This window comes from Dipodomys merriami, unplaced genomic scaffold, assembly GCF_024711535.1.
Source record: "Dipodomys merriami isolate MVZ:Mamm:240054 unplaced genomic scaffold, mDipMer1.0.p SCAF_7, whole genome shotgun sequence".
NCBI lineage: Eukaryota > Metazoa > Chordata > Mammalia > Rodentia > Heteromyidae > Dipodomys > Dipodomys merriami.
The window spans coordinates 25339755-25363063 of record NW_027206290.1 but is presented as its reverse complement, the minus strand read 5'-3'; the positions used below and the strand labels follow the sequence as shown (position 1 = coordinate 25363063).

General features: G+C 39.4%; 1 protein-coding gene and 1 long non-coding RNA gene across 3 annotated transcripts in view; one reads left to right on the top strand and one right to left on the bottom strand.

Annotated features, from left to right (window-relative positions):
- S1pr1 (sphingosine-1-phosphate receptor 1) overlaps positions 1-23309 on the bottom strand; it is a 158863-nt gene that overhangs the window by 38571 nt on the left and 96983 nt on the right. The gene's annotated exons all lie outside the window — the stretch shown is intronic.
- Positions 801-4702, top strand: LOC138817296 (uncharacterized). 2 transcript variants are annotated; one of them, XR_011368799.1, is made up of 3 exons: positions 801-902; positions 3943-4009; positions 4576-4702. It is a non-coding gene; the product is annotated as an uncharacterized lncRNA (long non-coding RNA). The 2 variants fall into 2 exon arrangements; XR_011368800.1 differs by lacking the exon at positions 801-902 and adding an exon at positions 912-951.

The window sequence follows — 23309 nt, the reverse complement described above, 5'->3', positions numbered from 1 at the left end:
TTTGTTGCATATATCTGAAGGTTAAGAAGAAAACTAGACATAGGAATAGAACCACAGATGTATGATTGGCAGGAAGATAGGTCCTTCGTTTGACGTTGTTTCTGGAGACCAAATCTCTAGTGACTTCTCTTAGACAAATAACTTGGCAAGTTTTCACATAGCACTACTTCCTATGATATCTCAAAAATCTAATGCTAGAAAACATCTCATAGGATTGAAGCTATAAAAACCACCAAACAAATCTAGTCGCTGTTATTGATAAGGACTGAAAAGCAACAATTTACAAACAGAAAACACAGTCCAACGGTTTTATTTTACTTTTAATATACAAGAAAAAACAGGTCTTTTTTTTAACAGCACATAGTCTAATAGGACTTGTTCATACATGCACAGAATATACTTTGTTCAAATACCCTTCCTCCCATTATTCTCTTTGAAAGATATGTGTTTGGTATTTTCCAAGCACACTGGTAATTCACTATGTCCACACTGTAGGAAAAGCGATATTTTACAGATGACAATCTGATCTTGTCCTTCCTGTGTCAGACGATACCGCAGCTTCCTACTGGCCATGGTCTAAAGGGAGAAATCCTTACTGGCCACAACTCGGTGACCTGACCCTCGTCCTCCTCTTCAGCCCATCTCCCTCAATCCACAGCTTTCCCAAGGGCCTTTTGCTCTTTGTCTTGCTGTAGCACAGTTTGGGTTCTCCAGGAAACACACTGAGGCAGAGTTCCATGTTCCGGATGTTTACCAGGGACAGATTCTGAGTCAACACCCATGCAAAGGAGGGGGAGGAAGTAGGGTTGGGAAGACAGAAACATCAGGCTGAGATGCAAGCCAGACAGCGCCAGCCAACGAAGCAGCAGCGTGCTCAGAACCTGAGATGCCCATTGGAGCTGGTCAGCTTGATGGGGAGGAGGGGAAGGGCGTGACCCTGGCCTGCGAGGGGTGAGAGGAAGGGTGTGATCTTGGTCTGGATATGGGGAAAGGTGTGGTCTTGGGGAAGCAATGCCTGGAAGGGCTGGCAGCCCTTCTGGGACCTGGGACATCTTGTCCCAGGGGGCCTCTGTGTGTGGCAGCACCTCTCAGCACCTACCACGCATGAAACTCTCTTCTTTTCACTTCAGTTCACTTCCAACCCAGTACAATTCTTACTTTCCCAGACAGGATGCCCCAAATTTCCAAACTCTGTTGCTCTCTCCACCAGATCAGACTTCTCCTATTTATTCAGGCCATCCTGGTCACCACCTTTATCATGTTTTATGGTAACCAGTTGCTTACAATAATAAATCCATGCTCAAAGGGGTACCTCCTGTAGGTTTGACCATCAATGTCCAGCCAGAGCTGGCACTCAGTAGGTACTCAGAAATATTGACCAAGTATATTAGTGAATCGAAGTCAAAAGAGCAGGGGTTCTTGTCAAACAGATCTGCTTTGCTGTATCCTAAGGGTGGCACTGGGTGGCAAAGATATCAGGCTCTTTCACTGGTCTGTCCGGTAGGCCAGGTCCCGCTCCGTCAAATCCAAACTGTGTGACTTGGGATATGGCTAGCTAAGCTCACTGAACCCAGATTTTTTAAAAGAATCATCAATAATAATAATGATGGTGATAGTAATAGTTTTCCCACACTCTATTGAGAGAATCCAATGAGATAATAGTGTATGTAACAGGCTGACCATACTGTCTCTAATCCAGTAAGGCTTCACAGATATTAACTACAGATGCTGTTATTGTTGCTTGAGAGATAAGAGCTTAGTATACCACAAGAAGAGAAGAATGTTAGGAAAAGACTTAAAAAAATCCATTTGCTATTATAAGGTATTAACATATTGCTCTTAAAACTATTAGAACCTTTTGATTTCTGTACATTTGCTTGACAGTTTACTATTGGATTTGAAGGTACAATTTAATTAGCTTTTACTTTTCTGTATAGGAAATGGAGGACAGCATCGTCTTCTCTGACAGTCTTCTGGAAGTTTCAAGGAAGTCCCTCTCCTATACTTTCTGCTCATAACATAGGAATTTATAACTCAGCAATACTGAGCTACTTGTAGCATTTGAGTACCAGTAGTGAAAGATGTGTGTGAGAGTGCATATGTGTGTGTGCTTGCAAGAAACATGCTGTTTTGCCTGTGTCTGAAATGCCTTTTCCTAAATTAGGAAATTCTGAGTTGGGTGTGAATTAGTTCACTGGTTCAAAAATCATCTAATCAAAGCCTTCTCTTACTCCCTTGTTACTCCAGGTTGAACATTTTCTCTTTTTTTAATTTATTGTGAAAATACTGTACAGAGGGGTTACAATTACATGGGCAAGAGGTTGAACATTTTCATAGTGACACCACATGAATACCTTGACTATCATCCTAACCTCCCCTAACCCAATTACATCTCCCAGCTAGATTTCGAACTTCATGGCATCTTTTGTGACCTGTGAATTCAAATATCCAATACATGCTTCTTGAACTGACTTGAACTAGAAGAAAAGCATCAGATCTCTTTAGAAAGACAAATGCAAATTGGGCACTGGTGGCTCATGCCTGGAATCATAACTACTCGGGAGGCTGAGATGTGAGGATCACAGTTTGAAGCCAGCCCTGGCGCCTGTGGCTCATGCCTATAATCCTAGCTACGTAAGAGGCTGAAGTCTGGCAGGGAAGAGACCAAGAGAAAGGGATATAGATAATCTGACATATGCTCAAAATACAGAGTGTAGTCAGATAAAAGCCAAATACTTGACTTTTGTTACCATTTCCCTTTCAAATTAAAATACAACATCTACATAAAAGAGTGTCCAAAATATTAGTGTATTATTTGATAAATTATCACCAAATAAACCAGGTGCTGGTGGTTCATGCCTATAATCTTAGCTACTCAGGAGGTTGAAATCTGAAGATCAAAGTTTGAAGCCATCTTGGGCAGAAAAGTCAGTGAGATTCGTATCTCCCATAAACTACTCAGAAAAAGCCATAAGTGGCACTGTGGCTCAGGTTACCACTTGAGCACTAGCCTTGAGCACAAAGGGGCACAGGGACAGAGCCCAGGTTCTGAGTTCAAGCCTCAGGACCAGCAAGTAAATAAATAAAAAATAAAGAAGTATCACAAAACACTTCTCCAACCAATCAGAAATAAAACATGTATTTTATAAGGTAGCTTTCTTTGTATCTTTAGCCCTTCAATGTTATTCCTCTAAGAAATAATTGTCCCTCCCTGCTTTCATTATGAGCTGATAGCCAGCCACTCTTTCAAGGGCATGTATTTTTCAAGCTCTTGCATATTCTTAAAGACATACACATACTTCATATCCCACTTTTATGACTTCTGTAGGCTCCACTTTGTCCTTTGTCTCCTTTTTCTCCTTTTTCTGGGTATGTCTTATTTTTCATTGAAGCCCTTCCTGTTAACTCCTCATTTTAACTCCTCTGTTATTAAAAACAATATCCAATAGGAATTAAAGTCTTAATGAGTACTTTAAAGTCCATAGATGAATTCTTTGTTTCACTCAGTCTGTAGAGATAAAACTGGCATATTAAGATATAAATCTACTAAACTGACTAGAAAAGATGACAGATTAGAGAAAATAATTTGCTTTTCCGTGTGACAAACAGAAGTCAGGATATAACTACAACTGCTTGACCTCAAAGGGTTAATAGTAAGAGTTGTACTCAACAATGCTGAGACTCTGAGTTTCAAAAGGTATGATTAATTGATAATGCTATTTATTAGTCAGTCTAGAAGGAAGAACATTTATAATCACCAGAACCAACTGTTGCTCTAGAAATGTCTCATGTCTACGTATGCATCTCTGAGGTAGCTTTTTTCTTTTTTCTTATGCTCAACATTTCCTTCCATTTCTTGTCACTCTCATGTCATTGGTATCTGCTGAGATTTGTATTTACGTCATCACATGTAACATATAAAATTGTTCTCTTCAATGTTAGTGAGAAGCTTGGATCAGAAAGTGTTTCCAGAAAAGAAAAAAAAGTTCCAGCAATCAGAAAACCTCAGGTCAGTCTGTTTCTCTTATTGACTGTTTTCAAGAACTACAGAATGCTGAGCCTAGTGGTTCATGCCTGCAATCCTAGCTACTCAGGGAGGCTGAGATGTGAGGAGTGAGGTTTGAAGCTAGCCCAGGCAGACAAAACTTTTTCTCCAATTAATCACCAAAAAGCCAGAGGTGGAGCTGTAGCTCAAGCGGTTGATCACCTACCTTGGTTGAAAAAGCTAAGGGACAGAATACAGGCTGAGTTCAGTCCCCAATACTGGCATACACACACACACACACACACACACACACACACTACCACTACCACCACACACACACACACACACACACACACACACACACACACACACTACCACTACCACCACCACCACCACCACCAACAAAAACAGAAACAAAAAAAAACAGATAAGATACCCTACTGAGAAACTGTCCCTGTGTTTCTGACTCACTATAAGATCTTCAAGGCTAGGAACTGTGTGTTTATTCAAATTCATGTATTTTACATCTTACATAAAGTTTTCACTGAAGAAAGAAGGGAAGGATTAAATACTGATACTTTTTTTTCCAGTGAAAGTTGTAACTCCCAGAAAACAGCCTAATGACAACTATCTGCTGAAATAGTTCTCAACAGACATTTAGTAAAAATCACTAAGAAGATAAAGTCGGCAGAAGAAGGGAAAACTTGCTAAATTTAAATAAACAATGCATCAATAACAACAGGTAATATTCACTGCTCAATAACCAGCTACATAAAACTATACATATACACACATATATACTGGTTATTTTTTATCAGCAAATTCTGTTTGAAGTTTTCATAAGAATTAATTTTAGTACAACAGAATAAAGTAGGAAGAACTGAAAAAAGAAAAAGCTAGAGCAAGAACCATTTCCAGAGTCCTCTGCAAGAAGTAGGAGTTGGAAACTCCTAAGCAAACTTATTTAAGCATCATAACACCATTATTAGGCAGTTATTACTATTGGAAGTCTCTCTCTTTTTGAAACTGAGGAATCTGAGGAATTGAAGCACTCACTTCATGAGCAGCACAACTAAGATGGAAGCCAGTTCAATTCTGGTTCCAGAGCGTGTTTTCAACCTCTCTACTATGTTAAGAAAAAGTCATGACAAATAATTATACCTGGCCATGATCAATTAGCACAGTGAGAACAAAGGAGGATATTCTTAGGAGAGGATCACAATGGCTCAATAGCTATGTGCATATGACCATATAAAATAATGTTTTTCAAAATGAACACCAAGAAATGGAAACAAGAGGTTTTTTATTGTACTCTTTTCAGTTATTTCTTTTATTCCCCTTTGGTTTACTCCCTGTTGTTACTGTTTTTGATTTCTGTACCCTTTGTCTTGTATATAAGTTTATCTGATTTGGGGAAGAGAACAAGAATCACAGAAACCGTGGGACAAAGGGTGAACCAATTCAGCAGTGATACTTGCTAGATGCTATGTTGGAGATGAACTTTACAACTTGCAGGGGAAAGGGATCAGGAGGGGGAAAAGTGGGAGAAAATGAAGGAAAGGGTAATACTGTTCAAAAAGAAATATACTCATTACCTGACTTGTATAACTGTAAGCCCTCTGTACATCAGCTTTACAATAAAATTTAAATTAGCAAAAGAAAAGGTCATGAAAAATCAGATGACAGAGAGCTTCTCAGAAAGATTACGATTTCCCATCTCTGTTCTATTTATTGTTTATTATTATTGACTTTACCAGGGTTTGAACTCAGAACCTTGTACTTGCTAGAAAAATGTTCTACCACTTGATTCATGCTCTGAGCCAAGCCATTCTAATTAATTTTTTAAATTTTACTTTCTTTAAGCACTTGTACAAAGGGGTTTCAATTCAACATGTCAGTTTATGAGTGTACTATATCTTGATCAATGTCACTACTTTCCATTTTAAGTTTTCGGGGTATTTTTTTGGTGTTTTCTTTTGTTGTTGTTGTTGTTGTTTGTTTTGGCCAGTCATGGGGTTTGAATTTAGGGCCTGGGCACTGTTCCTGAGATTCTTTGGCCCAAGGCTAGCACTTTGAGCCACAGCTCTACTTTCAGTTAATTGCAGATAAGAGTTTCATGGACTTTCCTGCTCTGGCTATCATCATACCACTCTTCTCAGATCTCAGCTTCCAGAGTAGCTAGAATTATGGGTGTGAGATACTAGCACCAGCTTCCATTCTAATTTTTAAAGGAACATTACAAATCAGAAAGACTATATCTGAATAACCCACAATGTTATTTAAGACAAAGCCAAGCCCGAAGAAAATCTGTAATTTTTCCACAAAGTATAGCTCTAGAAGCTAAGTTAATACTCAAGTTATAAAAATTAGATTGGAAAAAATATAACCTAAACACTCATATTTTGTTGGTGTGCTGGGGTTGGAATGCAAGGCCTTATGCTCTTTCTTAGATGTTTTGCTCAAGCTGGTACTCTACCATTTGAGCCACAAGCTGGTACTCTACCTTTTGAGCCACAGCTCCACCTATAGCTTGGAAATAAGAGTCTTAGAGATTTGTCTACCTAGACTGGCTTTGAACCTCCATCTTCAATCTAGAAATACAGAATGTGAGCCACCAACACTTGGATTCTAAACATTCATCAATGAGAATCTTCCTGTTATATTTCTGGAATTAGTTACAAGCTTTGTAAACTACTATTATTACTAAAAATTAATTGTACAAAGGGATTTCATTGTGATACCTGCACATATGCATGTATTTGAATGAATTTGATCAAGTCCACCTCTCTTTTACTCTTTTATAGCTTCTCTTTCTTCTCTTTGCCACTACGTTTTAACAGTTTTGGGTTGTTTTCATTATGCTATGGGGTACAAGCTTTACGAATGAAAGAGAACTATGTGTTTTTTGCTCCAAAAAATATGAACACAACATTATAAAAATATGACTCTTACAAAGTAATAAGAATACATGAAAAAGAGTGAATCAATACAATAGTGATACTCACTAGACACTATGTTGGAGATGAGCTTTACAACTTGGGAGGGTTGTGGGGTCAGGAGGGCGAAAAGTGAGAGAAGATGAGGGAAGGGGTTGAACAGTGGCACACAAAGAAATGTACTCATTACCTGACTTATGAATCTGTAACTTCTCTGTACATCATCTTTACAATAAAATTTAAATTAAAAAAAAGAATAGATAATATATTATAAAAATTTACCTAGTCAAAAATGCAATGATGGAACAATAAATACATGTTAAATTCAAGTTGCTTATTTATTGTACATTAGTTGTACAAAGTGTGTATATGTGTGAAGGAGGAGTTCATTGCGACACATCCACAGGCATCTGCAATGGATCCAGATGAACCTCTCACCACCTCTACCACTCTCTCTTATTCCATTTCCCCTTCTTACAACAATTCCAACTATTCCATTGTTCTATTTTTATACATGCAAATAAATTACATCAACCATATTCATCCTCACTCTCTTCATTAGCCCTTCCCCCTCACGCTGACATCCACCCCTCTCTCAGAGGCTAGTTTACTTTCATATCAGTTATTTTATGAATTTTACTTTATTATTTATTTTATTATTTCATTTTCATATCATTTATTAACACACACTCTAGTGTGTATGAATTACACCAAAGGCTTTCACTATAGAATTTTGCATTTGCCTATATTGTATATTTGCTCAAAGTAACCTTCACTATTGCTTTCGTATCCCCTGCACCCTTCTCTAGTCAACTTATTTGTTTTCAGAAATAATTTTAAACATCAAACTGGGTATTTTTTGCCTCTGCTATTTCCAAATTATCCCCACCATCTGGGGTGTCATAAAATAAAATTGCTACTACTATAAAACTGCAAAGACATTAAGACATGAAGCACAAAACTGCCATGCACAGTCCTAGAACTGAATTTTAACTAAGAAGAAGTAACAGTAAATGAGTGAGCTTTGTTTCATGGCCTGACGAAAACAGGGCAGCATGAGGAAAAGTGCCTCAGGAAGTCAGAACACAATATAACTCAGTCAGACTTTCCACACCTTCCCAGGCACAGGAAATCTTAAAATACCAGTCCAGTCCGCCTGTGACTGCAGCAAAGGCCATGTTTCCAAAGCCTGCAAAATATAGTGGAAGGCAGACATTATATGCCTTTTCAGATTAAAGAAACAACTTGCATATGAATCTCACCTATCAATGCTATTTCAAAGGAGAGGACCTTATAAAAGACATTGAAAGTTTTACTAAGCTGGAATGAAAATACAAACAAATGCCAGTGGCTCATGCCTGTAATTCTAGCTATGCAGGAGGCTGGAATATAAACATCACAGTTCAAAGCCAGTCCTGGCAGAAAACGTCCCGTTTGTGGGGCTTGAACTCTGGGCCTGGGAGCTGTCCCTGAGCATGCGGCTCAAGGCAAGCACTCTACCACTTAAACCACAGTGCCACTTCCAGTTTTCTGGTGGTTACTTGGAGATAAGAGTCTCACGGACTTTCCTACCCAGGCTGGCTTTGAACTGCGATCCTCAGCCTCCTGAGTAGCTAGGATTACTGGCATGAGCCACAGGTGCCTGGCCTTTAGACTCATCTCTAATTAGCCAGCAGAAAGTAGAGATGTGGCTTAAGTGGTTGAACACCAGTCTTGAGCAAGAAAAGCTAAGGAGGACAGAGCCCCAGTACAGGCACCAAAAAAAAAAAATCATAACCAACCAACAAAAAACTCTAAATGAAAGAAGAAATTATGAGAAATGGAAATGACACAAAGGAAAAAGAATAGACATGTGTCATGGTTGTGTGTTAATGTGTTAGAAGGTGCTGTGCTGTTGAAATGATCGTTACAGAATGGGGATTACATCCAGTAGTAAACTTGCAAGCGCATAGCTAGAAGCAGAAACCAGTGGACTCCTGGCTGTTTGGAGAGAGGAAGAGGAAATTCCTGACCAACCCTCAGCTGGGCTAACCGTCCAGTCCAGGAACAGACATGGGAATCCAGCTTTCAGATAACCTAGCCTCGCTATCATCTTTCTGCCACCATCTGAAGGACAAACAACTTCCCGAAAAATGAACTCTAACAATAAATTACTGTTTTAAGCTAAGTTTTTGGTACAGGGTATTACATTCCAATTACAGCATGTAATAATCATCAGAATGCTTCTTAATTCTCTCATGATACTGCCTATCTTACAAATTATATATCTGTGTCTACCCACTGATACATTTTTCTTGCAAAAATATGCTAGTAAACTATGAGAAATAAAAATATAGGATCATAGACCAAAGATGAGACAGCAGTTTGCTTATGTGGAAAAATTATACCTAAAATTATATGCCTTGGGGCCTGGGAAGGTGGCTCAGTGGTAGAGCGCTTGCCTTGCAAGCATGAGGCCCTGAGTTGGATTTCTCAGCAACACATAAGCAGAAAAAGCTGGAAGTGGCACTGTGGCTCAAGTGGTAGAGCACTTGAGCTAAAGAGCTGAGGGACAGCGCCCAGGCCAGAGTTCAGGCCCCAAAAAAGATAATAATAATTATAAGTCTATACCTATTCGTACTCACACATACATACATGTGTGTATATGTATATGTATGTGTATGTGTATATGTAGCCATCTGTTTATATATATATGTCAGTCATTTATATCTATGTCTATATCTGATCTTTATGTCTAGACTACCTATAACTTTATATCATTTAATCTATCTCTAGCTAGTGCAAAGAAATGGGAAATGAAAATTATCATCAATCTATCTATCTAATCTACCTATTTTGCAATCTCTCTCTCTCTCTCTCTCTCTCTCTCTCTCTCTCTCTCTCTCTCTCTCTCTCTCTCTCTCTCTCTCCATTTCTAGCTAGTACAAAGAAATGAGAAATGAAAATGTGCAGCCATTTCTATCTCCACAGGAATACCACACATGGAAGCTTACTAGAACTTCAGACTTGGTGGTGATGGGCAGGAGAGGCAATCAGGACAGGATTAGTGGAATGTCAACCAGGCTGTCTAGAGTTTATGCTGAGGATGCCCTGAGGAACTGAAATGTCCATGGTGCAGCTCTAACATTAGAATCCCACAATATCTCAACTGGGCAAATATTTAAGTATATGTATTTAAGCCACCACTGAAGGGTTTTTTTTTTTTTTTTTTTTGGGTCCGGTCGTGGGGCCTAAACTCTGGGCCTGGGCACTGTCCCTCAGCTCTTCAGCTCAAGGCTAGTGCTCTACCACAGCGCCACTTCCGGCTTTTTTCTTTTTGCTTATGTGGTGCTGAGGAATCGAACCCAGGGCCTTGAGCATGCAAGGCAAGCGCTCTACCACTGAGCCACCTTCCCAGCCCTGAAGGGTTGTTTTTTGTTTTTTATTTTATTTTATTTTTTGGGGGGGTCCGGATGTGGGACCTGAACTCTGGGCCTGGGCGCTGTCCCTCAGCTCTTCAGCTCAAGGCTAGCGGTCTACCACTTGAGCCACAGCGCCACTCCAGCTTTTTTCTTTTTGCTTATGTGGTGCTGAGGAATCGAATCCAGGGCCTCATGCATGCAAAGCAAGTGCTCTACCACTGAGCCATCTTCCCAGCCCCTTGTTTTTTATTTTTTGGTTTGGGTTTTTTTTTTTTTTTTTTGGTTATTCATGGGGCTTGATATTGCCCCTGAGCTCTTTTTGCTCAAAGCTAGAGCTCTACCACTTTGAACCACAAGCACCACTTCCAGTTTTCTGGTGGTTAATTGAAGATAAGAGTCTCACGAACTTTCATGCCAGAGCTGGCTTTGAACCATGATGATCAGATCTTTTCTTCCATAGTAGCTAGGCTTAAAGACATGAGCCACCAGCACTTGGCTAAGGTGTGTTTTGTTTAATTGTTTTTAATTGCTTTTAATTGTTTTTGGGGTTGCTCATTTTTTGTTTCTTTGGAGGGACAGGGTCTCACTATTTATTCCAGGATGGCCGCAAACTTGTATCTTCCTGGTTCAGCTTTCTGAATGGAAAGGTTGCAGGCAGATCCGTTGCATGCACCTAGAATTTTTAGTGTTTTTAGTATGTCTTTCTCCAGTTTTACTGTACAAAAGTTCATGTTAATTCAGAGTTAATTAAAAATTCATGTTAATTAAAAGTAGGATGGTACAGGCTTGTAATTCTAGTACTCTGAGACTGAGATATGAAGAAGGACCTCAAGTCCAAGGCCAGCAGGTTACATAGTGAGGCCCTGCCCCAAACAACAACAACAACAAAAAGGGTATTTGTTGGAAATGTTTGCTACATAACTCCCATATAAAAGAAATCTTTCAGTATTCACTAGGGAAAAAAATCCAGGGAATCTGAGCAAATAGGGTTTTACTACAAAATCTTATTTTATTAACTGTAAAATTTTACTTCTAAAACTCTGCAAAATAATCTAATAACTTATACCTTGAAAATAACGTTTTCAAATATTTGAATATTTAAGCTTAAGTTTGAAATATTTAAAAATAGTTAATTTTTTAAAGTTTTGTTTGGGTTCTGTACTACAATCTATTTAGAAATGTGCACAAAGTATAAAGCATCAGCTGTTCAAAGCACCTAGTGAGACAAAGTTAACACTGAATATTGCAACTTCAAAAATGCTCATTGGAGCCGGGCACCAGTTGTTCATGCCTGTAATCCTAGCTATTCAGGAGGATGAGATCTGAGGATTGTGGTTTGAAGCCAGCCTGAGCAGGAAAGTCTGAGACTCTTATCTCCAATTAACCACGGAGAACAAGAAGCAGTACTGTGGCTCAAAGTGGTGGAGTACTATCCTTCAGGGGAAAAAGCTCAGGGACAGCACCCAGGCCCTGAGTTTAAGTCCCATCACTGCCAAAAAAAAAAAAAAAGCTCATTGGAATTATTTCATGACTACATAAAATAGAAGTATTTGATTAGTATTAAAAATAAAAATTCTGTTTCATTTATTTTTCTTTCATTGTTTTTTCTCTTCCTTCTTTCCTTCCTTTCATTAATTCATTCATTATTTTATTTTATTATAAATGTGTACAGAGGGGTAACAGTTACATCAGTCAGATAATAAGTACATTTCTTTTTGAACAGTATCACCCCCTCCTTCATTCTCTCTCAGTTTTTCCCCTCCCAACTTCTCTCCCCTTCAGGTTGTATAGTTCATTTCCAACATAGTGTCTAGTGGATTTCACTGCTGAATTGGTTCTTTCTCTCTTTTTCTTGCCCTCCTTTCTTCCCTCCCTCCCTTTCTTTTTTCCTTCTTTCTCTTTCTTATTTTCTTTCTTTCTTACTTTCTCTTTCTTATTTTCTTTCTTTCTTACTTTCTCTTTCTTATTTTCTTATTTTCTTATTTTCTTTCTTTCTTTCTTTCTTTCTTTCTTTCTTTCTTTCTTTCTTTCTTTCTTTTCTTTCTTTTCTTTCTTTCTTTCCTTCGTGCTGCTCCTGAGGCTTGAACTCAAGGCCTGGGCTCTATCCCTGACCTTTTGTGTTCACAACTAGGGCTCTGCCACTTGGCCCACTTCTGCCTTTTTGGTGATTAATTGGAGCTAACATTTTCGCTTATGACCCTAATCCTCAAATTTCAGTTTCCTGCAATTTACCGGTGTGAGCCACCAGTGCCCAGCTTCATTTCCTTTCCTTTAATGTAAACTCTAATAGAGTTGGAAATAGACAAAGCATTGGTTTCAGCTGCTGAGGACTCATTCCTAGAATCCTAGCTACTCAGGAGCCTAAATTCTGAGGATTGAGATTTGAATCCAGGTATGGTAGACAAATCTTCAATTAAACATCGAAAAGACAAAAGTGTAGGCATGTTTCAAGTAGTAGAGTACCAGTTGTGAGCAGAAAAAACTGAACAAATGCTCAAGGTCCTGAGTTTGAGTCCCAGTTTAAAAAAAAAATATATATATATAGTGAAACTTAATTCTGCCAGGTTATCTCCATAGCTTCCTATCTCAAGATCAAATGTTGGCTTCTTTGGGTATTTTATTTCCATGGCAAATAAAAAAATCAGTTCAAACAGAATTTGCTTTTCAAAAACTGAGAGCAAGGGAAGGGGTGACATTGTCCAAAAAGAAATATACTAATTACCTAACTTATGTAACTATAACTCCTGTGTACATCACCTTTGTAATAACAATAAAAAAACAAGAATTTGCTTTTTCTGAGTTAATGTTTACATAAATCATTGATTGTGGATATGTAGAGGATCACATGGTATTCACTTCTTTATGGAAAGATGGGATTGCACTTCCTGAAACAACCCATATTTGTAGACTTCTACCTTCCTGCAAAGTAGGACTTAAAGACTAGGAAAATGGGGATCAGAGATGTGAGATGACTTTTCCATATAACCCTATTCATAACCGTATTCATGGGAGCCTTAGTCAAATCTAGAATCTAGATTCAAAACTAGAATCTAGATTTCTACTTCCTGTACAGTGTTCTGTCACATTGACGTACAGTGTATGACGTACAGTCAGTCATTTATTCATAGAAATAAATATCTCAATGGCAGACACAGACGGGACAAGCAACAGTGAACAAATGAAATACTAACAGTATAATAATCTCTTCCCTTGTGAGCTATATTCAATTGAAAAAGATAGAGAATAAACTAAAAAATAACAAAACAAAAAACCCCAAACAGAACAAAGTACATTCTAAAAGTCTGATATGGTGAGTTGCAGAGAAAAACAAAGTATATAGGAATCCGTCAAACAAGGGGTCAGGAAAACCCTCATTGGGGAAAAGCTATTTGAAAAAGACTTGAAGAGGAGAGACTGTCCATGAGATGAGAATTGTAGATGAGAAAACAATGGAGGAAAAACAATCCGAGAATCTATACTATGTTCATGGAAAAGCAAGTTGGGCAACATGGCAGAACAAACCAAAAGAGTATTAGGAGATGAGACAAGTTGTATAGGGCTCATCCGAGTTCTACTCCAAATTAGGTAGGAAGCCTCTGGAGACTTAAGGATCTCCCATTATAACTGAACCGTGTTGCTGCTATTTAAAAATCATTCGAAAGTGCTTTAAGAATTGAGATACAAAACAGGGAAGGGCCAGAGTGACAGAGCAGAAGAGGGTTAAGTGGTTCAGCCCTCAACAGAGTTTGAAGGACGTGACAGCAGGATTTCTTGATGATTCAGGTAGAGATGTTCTTCATCAAAGATAACTCTAGAGTTGTTCTTCGCTGACCATTTTAAGGATGGAATCATCACTTGCTGGGATGGAAAATACTGCTGGAGTCACAGGTTAATACGAAGACCAAGGGTTTCCATTTATTTATGAAACGCTGAGTTTGATATAGCAGACATGACATGCAACAGACTGCTGGATGCACACGGTGGGGGGAGGGGCTGGTTGGCAGTTGGATTAGAAATATGTATTTTAAGGGTTGATAGCACATGCAGGATAGCAAGAATCCAAGGCAGGATGAGGCCACCAAAGCTCTGATGATTGGAAGTAGAAGAATCCAGAAGTCTGAGCCCTACTGCATGCCAGTGTTTCAAGATAAGGCAAATGAGAAGGAGCAGGCAGCAGAATGCAAGATAATTTATACGCTGCTGATTGTGTGTGAGAACTGGGCCCTGCATGTGTCATTGTGAGTGTCACTGGTGACCTTGTCTAGAGTGACAGGAGAGCTGCCTGACAGAAGTGAGCTTGGAGGTGAATGGTTCGAAGGAGACCGCAAGTCATCGGGATATACGTGTTCACCAGGATTTCTCTATGTGATTGTTAAATCTTTTTAACATGCTGAAATGTTAATAGTGACTTTTAATTGAATGTTGCTTGTACTGTACCATGTACTGTACCTGTACCATGTACTTCATCAACTATTCAGCCAAATCATGTTCCCAGCACTCAGAAGGCTGAGATATGAGGATCACATGTTTGAGTCCAGTCTGGGCAACTTTGAGAGATTCTGTTTCAAAATAAAAGTAGGCTGGAGATGTAGCTCAGTGATAAAATATATGCATAGTAGGCACAAACTCCCATAGTGAGTTAAGTCCCCAGTACCCAACCTCCCTAAAAACAGTCATTCCAGTTGAGTGCTGGTAGTTCACATCTGTAATCTTACCTGCTCAGAGGCTGACATCTGAGGATCGTAGTTCAAAGCCAGGCTAGGCAAGAAAGTCCTTGAGATTCTTATATCCAATAAAACACCAAAAGTCATATACATATATATATATTCCAATAAAATGTAGTTTATAGATGAGAAAGCTAATGGTTAAAAGAGATGAGTAACGTCTCTGAGACCTCATGGGTAGTAAGGGTTACAACTAGAATTTATTTATTTCATTAGATTATGAAAACGTCTTTTATTATTTTTATTCAAGTCATCACAAAATCCATGCTATTCTCATGCATTAGAAAGACATTTATATTGAGGGGAAGTGGGTCTAAGAATACATAGGAATATTATTTTCTTTTTTGTTTATTATTATTATTAAATTTCCATTGTTATTGTAGAGTTAATACACAGAGAGGTTACAGTAATCAGGTAATTCGAAATGAGTATAATTCTTTTTGAACCATGTCTCCCCTTCTGTCAGTCTCTCCCAGTATTTCCCTCCCATCCCCACCCATAAGACATATTACAGCTAGAATTTAAATGTAGGTCTCTGACTCTTCCCCCTTTAACCTTAGCCTCTGGGCGATGTGGCCTTGAAAAATAGCAGTGACAGTCACAGGAGAGTGCTTCCTAGCTGAAGTTAAATAATAACCTGGAAGAGGGAATGAAGAACAGCTATCAAAGACATTCCCCGCTCCTTGTTGGTTGAGGGCTTCCTAACCCACAGCAGCTCAAATGGGCAGAACTCAGTGGGCCTGTTGACTTCTGTGGCCAGCTATCCCGCTGCAGTCACTGCCCACAGAGCTCCTTTTCACATCATTTGACTTGATGCACTCACTCTAGTGAAGTTGCCACATTCAATTAACCTCTGTTAGAAAGAAATTCAGTTCTGTGAGCATTTATGAAATAGAAGAATTTAAGTGTGTCTACAGGCCTCATAAACCACATTATCAGGAAAGAGAATTGGTTATTTTCTTATCTGGGCTGTTTGCATGGTCCTATTTGCCCATCAGTAAAGCAGGCTTGTGTTACATTGACTTCCACAATCTGCTTTGAATTTTAGTATTTTGATGTTTCTTCTGATTCAGGTCATAAATCCCCTAATCTTCTGCTGGGTACATGATGGGATAAGGAAAGGAAACACCAAACAGAACTGAGGTGAGACTCTATACAGGCATCAAGACAAAGATAAGAGAGTCAGGATTGCTTCTGTTGCAAAAGCTTAGGATTTAAAATTCTATTACAGTGTGGTCCAATACCTTGATAGAGCCTGACTTTCATCTTATATCTAGTGGAATTCGTGTGGGATAAATCATATTTTTGGTTCTTACATCTGTCTTTCTTAGTGTAGTTTCTAAATGTTTTATGAATCTATAGGCAGTTTGGATTTCAAACCAAAACATGCATCGAGCAAAGAGAAGACAAACAAAGCCCTACACCCTTGGTCTATGAAGTCTCAACTTGAAGCACAGGAGTATAATATTGCTTTATAGCATTCCCATTTTTCATAGCTTCATAATTTTCCTGTTTACTTCTACATAGAGTGCCCTGGATGCACAGGTATACATGCACATCTAGACAACAGTTTTGCCATATTTCTTCATCAGAAACTCCTTTCTGGAGTTCTTGGTTGACAATAACCTACTAGGATTTCAAGCCTTGTTTTAAACAATGAGATTTGATCTGTTTGTTAGAGTAGGGATGGTAGTGGGAAAGGAATCCTATGAAACAAGGCCCTGTCATATTTAAATTGTTGGCTTTATAGTTGAGTGGGGGGAAATGGATAAAATACAATTCTTATGACTGATTAAAACAACAGATTGCACATAAGTATAACTAAGGCACTTCAGGAAAGTGTGCACAGAGCCCTTTGACATAGAACTTCCGTTCTCTCCTGTGTTCCCCTCCCCCTTCCTACCATGAGATTTCTACCAACCTCACTCATTTCTGAAACGACCACCCTGAAAAAAAATTAAAGCCCATTTCTTCCTTAAAACATCTTAACTATTTAAGTACCTAATAAACCTTCAAACTATCCATCTGCAATGAATGTAGAAAAGAAAAATCCAAAATATACTTGTAGGTTATTTGGGGCCAGGCAGGCAAAACAATAGACTAATTATTTTTTTTCCCTTTTCACCTGATTAATTTTGGTCATGGAAAGACATCAGCAAAACTTGGCTGGATACCAATCATTCACTCTATGCACCACTTAAGAATGCACTCTGCACAAAGTGGGCTAGAATTTCGGTAAATAAATTCAAATTGACGTTAGACATACTATTTGTACTTTCCTAGAGAAAAGAACTGCTGGGAATATGTAAAACCAGAGTGAAATAGGGCAACTGGGAAATGGAACAAAAACAATCTGTGGACCCATTGCAACAATGAGAGGTACAAGTTGTATGTGAAAAATGAACTTTACAACTTTGGTGGGGGGGGAGGGAGGTTGGGGGGAGGGGGAGGGGGGAGGATGGGATGGGAAGGGGAAACAAAGGAGGAGGCTACAGTGCTTGATAAGAAATGTACTCATTATCTTGCCCATGTAATTGTAACCCTTCTGTACAGTATTTTCACAATAAAAAGAAAGAAAAAAAAAACCAATCTGTCAAACTCTCAGGAAATACAATTAAAAAAAAAAAAAAGATCAGCCAAGCACTGGTGGTGGCTCATGCCTATAATCCTATATACTCAGGAGGCTGAAATCTGAGGATTGTGGTTTGAAGCTAGCCTGGGCAGGAAAGTCTCTGAGACTCATCTCCAATAAACTACCACAAACGCTGTGGCTCAAGTGGTAGAGCGCTAGCCTTGAGCTGAGGAGCTGAGGGACAGCGCCCAGGCCCAGAATTTAGGCGCCACGACCGGACCCAAAAAAATAAAATAAAAAAATTACCACAAAAAGCCAAAAGTAGAGCTGTGGCTCAAGTGGTAGAGTGCTAAACTTGAGCAAAAGAAGCTCAGCACCCAGACCTCAAGTTCAAGCCCCAGGACTGACTCCCCTTCTCAGGAGCGGGGGGGGGCGGGGGGGGGCGGGGGGGGGCGGGGAGAAGATCATGTTCAAATACAAAATAAGAGTATGGAGTTTCAGTGCCAAGTATAATAGTATATGCCGATAACCCTAGCTATTTAGGAAACTGATTAAGAGGATCATCGTTCAAAGTCACCAGGGCAAACGGTTAGCAACCTCCTCATCTCAACTAATAAGACAGCTATGGTAGTATCCCCAATTCTAGTGACACAAGAACTCATCAATTAAGTGGATCATGGTCTAAGGGCCCAGCTTAAAAAAATGAGACTTAAAAAAAAATAACTAAAGTGGGGGGAAGGAGAGGGAAGAGGACTGGAGGTGTGGTAGAGTGCTTTCCTAGTAAGAACTAGCAAGAAGAGAAAGGAGGAGGCAGAAGAGGAGGAGGAGGAGGAGGGGAATAGAGGAGGGAAAGGGAGGGGAGGAGCTATGGAGCATAAATAAAAGCATAAATAACATAGATAAAAGACACTCATTCAGATCTAAGTCATACCCCAACCTGTACTTCTTCATGGTTATTGGATACTGCTTTGCCCTAGTCCATAGAGGACTAGGGTGGCTGGGGAACGTGGTTGGGGTCAGCCCTGTTTCCTTCCTTTCCCGGAGCCCAGCTCGGCGCTGCTCTTCACTTGCCAGGGAGGAAAGGGCCACAGGTCTGTGTGTGTGTGTGTGTGTGTGTGTGTGTGTGTGTGTGTGTGTGTGTGTGTGTGTGTGTGTGTGTGTGTGTGTGTGTGTGTGTGTGTGTGTGTGTGTGTGTGTGTGTGTGTGTGTGTGTTTCTTCTTCAGCTCATTCCTAGCTCTGCTTTAAGCTTTCTTCCTCTTCCCTTCAGTGGACACTGTGTTGCCATTCATTTCAACATATTGACACTGAGAACAACAGGAACAAAACAGAAAAAGGAGATTCGCTGTGCTTCCAGGTACCACTATGAGTCCAGCGGGCACACAGGTCCACCCCAGCATCACTGCGGTCATTGGCTGAGTGCACAGGGATTACACAATGCCCAGGACAAGACAGATGGATGCAGCCTTTTGAGGATGGCACCAAGGATTTCTATGCCATAGAAACTAAGACTCCTCCAGAGGAAATAAAATGAAGACATGCAAATGGACATGCTTTCCACACATGGAACACAAACCCAACAAATGAAACAGACTGGCTAAAACCGAATCACAACTCTCCTATGTCCGTCCACCCAGTGATGGAATCCTCCAACAGAGAGCGAGGAAGCCACAGGTTATGCCTAACATGGTCAAGACATTTGATCCCAGAGCCTGATGACTTTAAGGGAGGGGGAAAAAAATTCTGACAATAATTACATCACCATATGGACTCTGGAAATTTCTTCTGCCGTAATACGGTCAGATGGACATTTCCTGTTTCACATTTCTAGTACACGTTGTCTTTTAGACAATAATAGTGTGAGACAATCATTTGGCAGGAGTTCAAGGCATACTAAGAAAGGTCCGGGGCCTTGAAGGTTGAGGTGAGTCACCCTCCAGTGGCTGTGATTTCAATGACCACAAGAAAGGCACAGACAAGTCTGGGGGGTGCGGTGGTCCTGGAGAGCGTGAGGCAGGAAGCAGACACCTCCCTGACTGTAGGCTCTCAACCAAAGGTTGAGAAATCTCCCATTTCTCAACCATCGATTGTCCACATTTACACAGGCAACATGTACACTTGGTGCCTGCGCAGCCTGGCTGAAAAAAGAAAAATTATCATTATAAAAGTGACGGACAGAGGGGTTACAGTTACATAAGTCAGGTAAAGAGTACATTTCTTTTTGGACAATGTCACCCCTTCCCTCATGCTTTCCCAGTTTTTCCCTCCCTTCCCCACCCACAGATTATATAGTTTGTTTTCTACACAGTATCTAGTGAGTATCACTGCTGTATTTGTTCACCCTTTGTCTCTTCATTTCTGTGTCTCCTCTTACCATACCAAAGACAGATAAACAGACAGAAAGAAAAGAAAACAAACACAGCAACAAAGAAAAGAAATCTCTTGTTTCCATTTCTTGCGGTTCATTTTGATAACTATTATTTTATACAATCAGATGCACATAGACATTGAGCCTTTGTGTTCTTCTCCTAAGAGTATTCTTTGGTCTCTTTGTGTGTAAATGCCTAGAGTCCTATATAATTTATCATGTCTTGGTGTATTTTAGATCTAGCTTCCCCATCTGAGAGAAAACATGTGCTGTTTGTGTCTCTGAGCCTGGCCATGATTTGTTCTAGATTCATCCATTTCCTTGCAAATGAAATAATCTCATTCTCTCTAATGGATGAGTAAAATTCCACTGTGTATAGGTGCCATATTTTTTTTTGATCCACTCATCTACTGTAGGGCATCTGGGCTGTTTCCACAACTTGACTATTGTGAAAGCATTGCAGTAAACATGGACGTGCAAGTATCTTTGCGGTACCCTGGCTTTTTTTGTTGTTAGTTTTTGTTTGTTTGTTTGTTTGTTTGCAGAGCGAACAAACCAAGCAGCAGATCTGCTTTGACTGTTAACCAGGAGAAATCCTTGTCCCCACTAGCCAACCTGTCTCAACAGCGCTGATCATTCAGTACAGCCCCTCACCAAACGCAAAGGTATCTCAGGAATCCTTTTCCTTACCACAGTCCTTCCAGTTCCTTTGAGCATCATGGGGCAGATAGATCTGCCCAGCACTGGGAGCCATACACATTGTTCATTCTCTTCCTAACAGCTCGCATTTCTCAAATCCTCTGCCATGCAGTTACAGAAAAGTACACAGAAAGAGCATTCTAAAATAAAGACAGAGGATGCTAAGGGGTAGTTACCCATGGAAGAATTATTTCAGAGAGCTTTAGATCAGTTAGGAAGGGCACAGTGTAGGACGACAAGTTGCAAAGCAGAAGGCATGACACCAAGGGACAGGGCATAAGTGAAGGGAGGTAAGCCTATCCTCCAACAGCAGAGGTTATAGGGATGAGGCTGGGACTCTTGCTAGCCCGGCATGGCTTTTCTACTCTTTACCACAGTTCGACAAGTCCTCCTCTCTGTTACACACACTGTGCTTATATTAAAATTTCAATCACAGAAAATACAAAGCTATGTCTAATTCTCCAGAAGAGACCTTGTTTTTTTTTTAACAAATGGAAGTCTTCTACATACCTCTTTTTAAGACATACACATTTCTGCAGATGCACACAGTTCTATGGAAAGTATTCCTGAATATGCAAGAAGTTTAGGAACCTGTTTTTACTGAGTAGTGAATACTTGAGTGATGCCTATTTCAAGACATAAAGTTCCATGCATTCATTTGAATGATTTTGCATAATATTTTATTATGTATAACATTATTATATTTATGTGCTTATATATTTTATTATTTGCATAATATCCCATTAAGGGAATACGCTATGATTTTATTTAATAAATCTTCCATTGAAGAAAATTAATTTTTTCAATTTTGATTGCTATTAAATACTTGTATGTGTATGTGTGTGTGCCAATGCACGTATACCCATCTGCAAGTTGTTACATGTTACATCTGATGGAAAATAGCTCTTGTGCTTTTATTTCTATTTTTAAACTTTTGTGAAGTGTTTTTTTTAAACATTGTGTAGGCTATTTATGTTCTTTGACTACTTTCCTACTAGAATGCTTTTTTGTTGATTCCTAAAAGCTCTTTGTATATGATGACAACCCTCCCATCTTTTCTATCACTCATGGGTCACAAGTGTTTTTCCACTTTGTCTCTTGCTTTTCAAACTCAATGTCATGGTATTTTTGCTGAGACAAATCCAATTGCACTTTATCAATCATTTCATTTTGGTTTTGCTCTACTGATTTAATCTCCTAACCTTCCACCTATTTGTTACTAACTAAAATTAGGTTCTTTAAGACCTTTTATGGAATGGTGTCTCCTCTCCCCCCCTAGCCTGTGGTCTCTGTCTCCTGCATTTGTAGTCCACGCAACAGATAGAATTTTTTTTGTTTTGTTTTTTAGGTTTGTGTGTGTGTGTGTGTGTGTGTGTGTGTGTGTGTGTGTGTGTGTGTGTGTGTGTGTGTGTGTTTTGGTTGTGGGGCCTGAACTCTGGGCCTGGATGCTGTCCCTCAGCTCTTTAGCTCAAGGCTAGCACTCTACCACTTGAGCCACAGCACCACTTCTGGGTTTTCTGCTTATGAGGTGCTGAGGAATCAAACCCAGGGCCTCATGCATGCAAGGCAAGCACTCTACCACTGAGCCAAATTCACAGACCCAGAATGTTTTATTTAAACTACACATCTGGCCAGGTCATTCTTCTGCCAAAGACTTGTCAGTGAAGGCTATCCCAGGTTGCATACTTGTATAGTGAAAGATACATAGGAAAATCAAGTCAAACTAAAAAAAACATGCCTGGCAAATATTCCTGGACCAATAGTAGATGATTTGTGGAGATTTTTGAAGAACAAAATGCATTATTTTAATAGAAATGCAAGCATACTATAAGGCAAATGTAAAATGACAGATAACTTTACAATTAAACTGAGAAGCCCCAAAGACATACATAAGACACAAAGTAGGTCAATATTTCAGTTAGCTTTCTGTATCTGTGTGTTCTATATCCACAAACTCAACTAACCAGGAACCAAAAATGATTTAGAAAACTATTGCATTTATACAGAATATATATACACGTGAGTTTTGGTCCTTACTTTTTCCCTAAGCTATACAGGACAGCAATTATTTGCACGACATTGGTACCATATTAAATATTCTGTCTTCTAGAGAGTGTATTCATGAGGATGTACAGAGGTTTTGTGAAAACACCATGCCATTTTGTGTAAGGGTCCCACACATGCCAAGAAATCCATGCTACCTGTTTGCCCATTTCTCCCACTTGTTAAGGAGCTTTTTGATGGCAAAAATAATCTTCATTATGTTTATGGCATTTTCTACCTGGCATAGATTTCCATTAAATGAAGACGTATTTAAGCCAAGGTAAAAATGACTCCAACAATGGCTATTTTATGCCTAGAACTAAAAAAGAAGTACCAGAACCATGCATCACAAAGAAGAATTTATACCTAGAGACACATATTCATGAGACAAATCATGATCTGAGGGACGGCAGGTGAGCACATAATTTAATAATTCTAAAATGCAAACACTGAATGGTTCTTCCTCTTAATCTTCAGTATTCCCTTCACTTCATCTCCTTCCTACCCAATTTGCAAGCACACATGCATTTGCTCACTTCCTGAGGGAATATCTGACTTAATTAACAATAGTAGAATAAGTTTG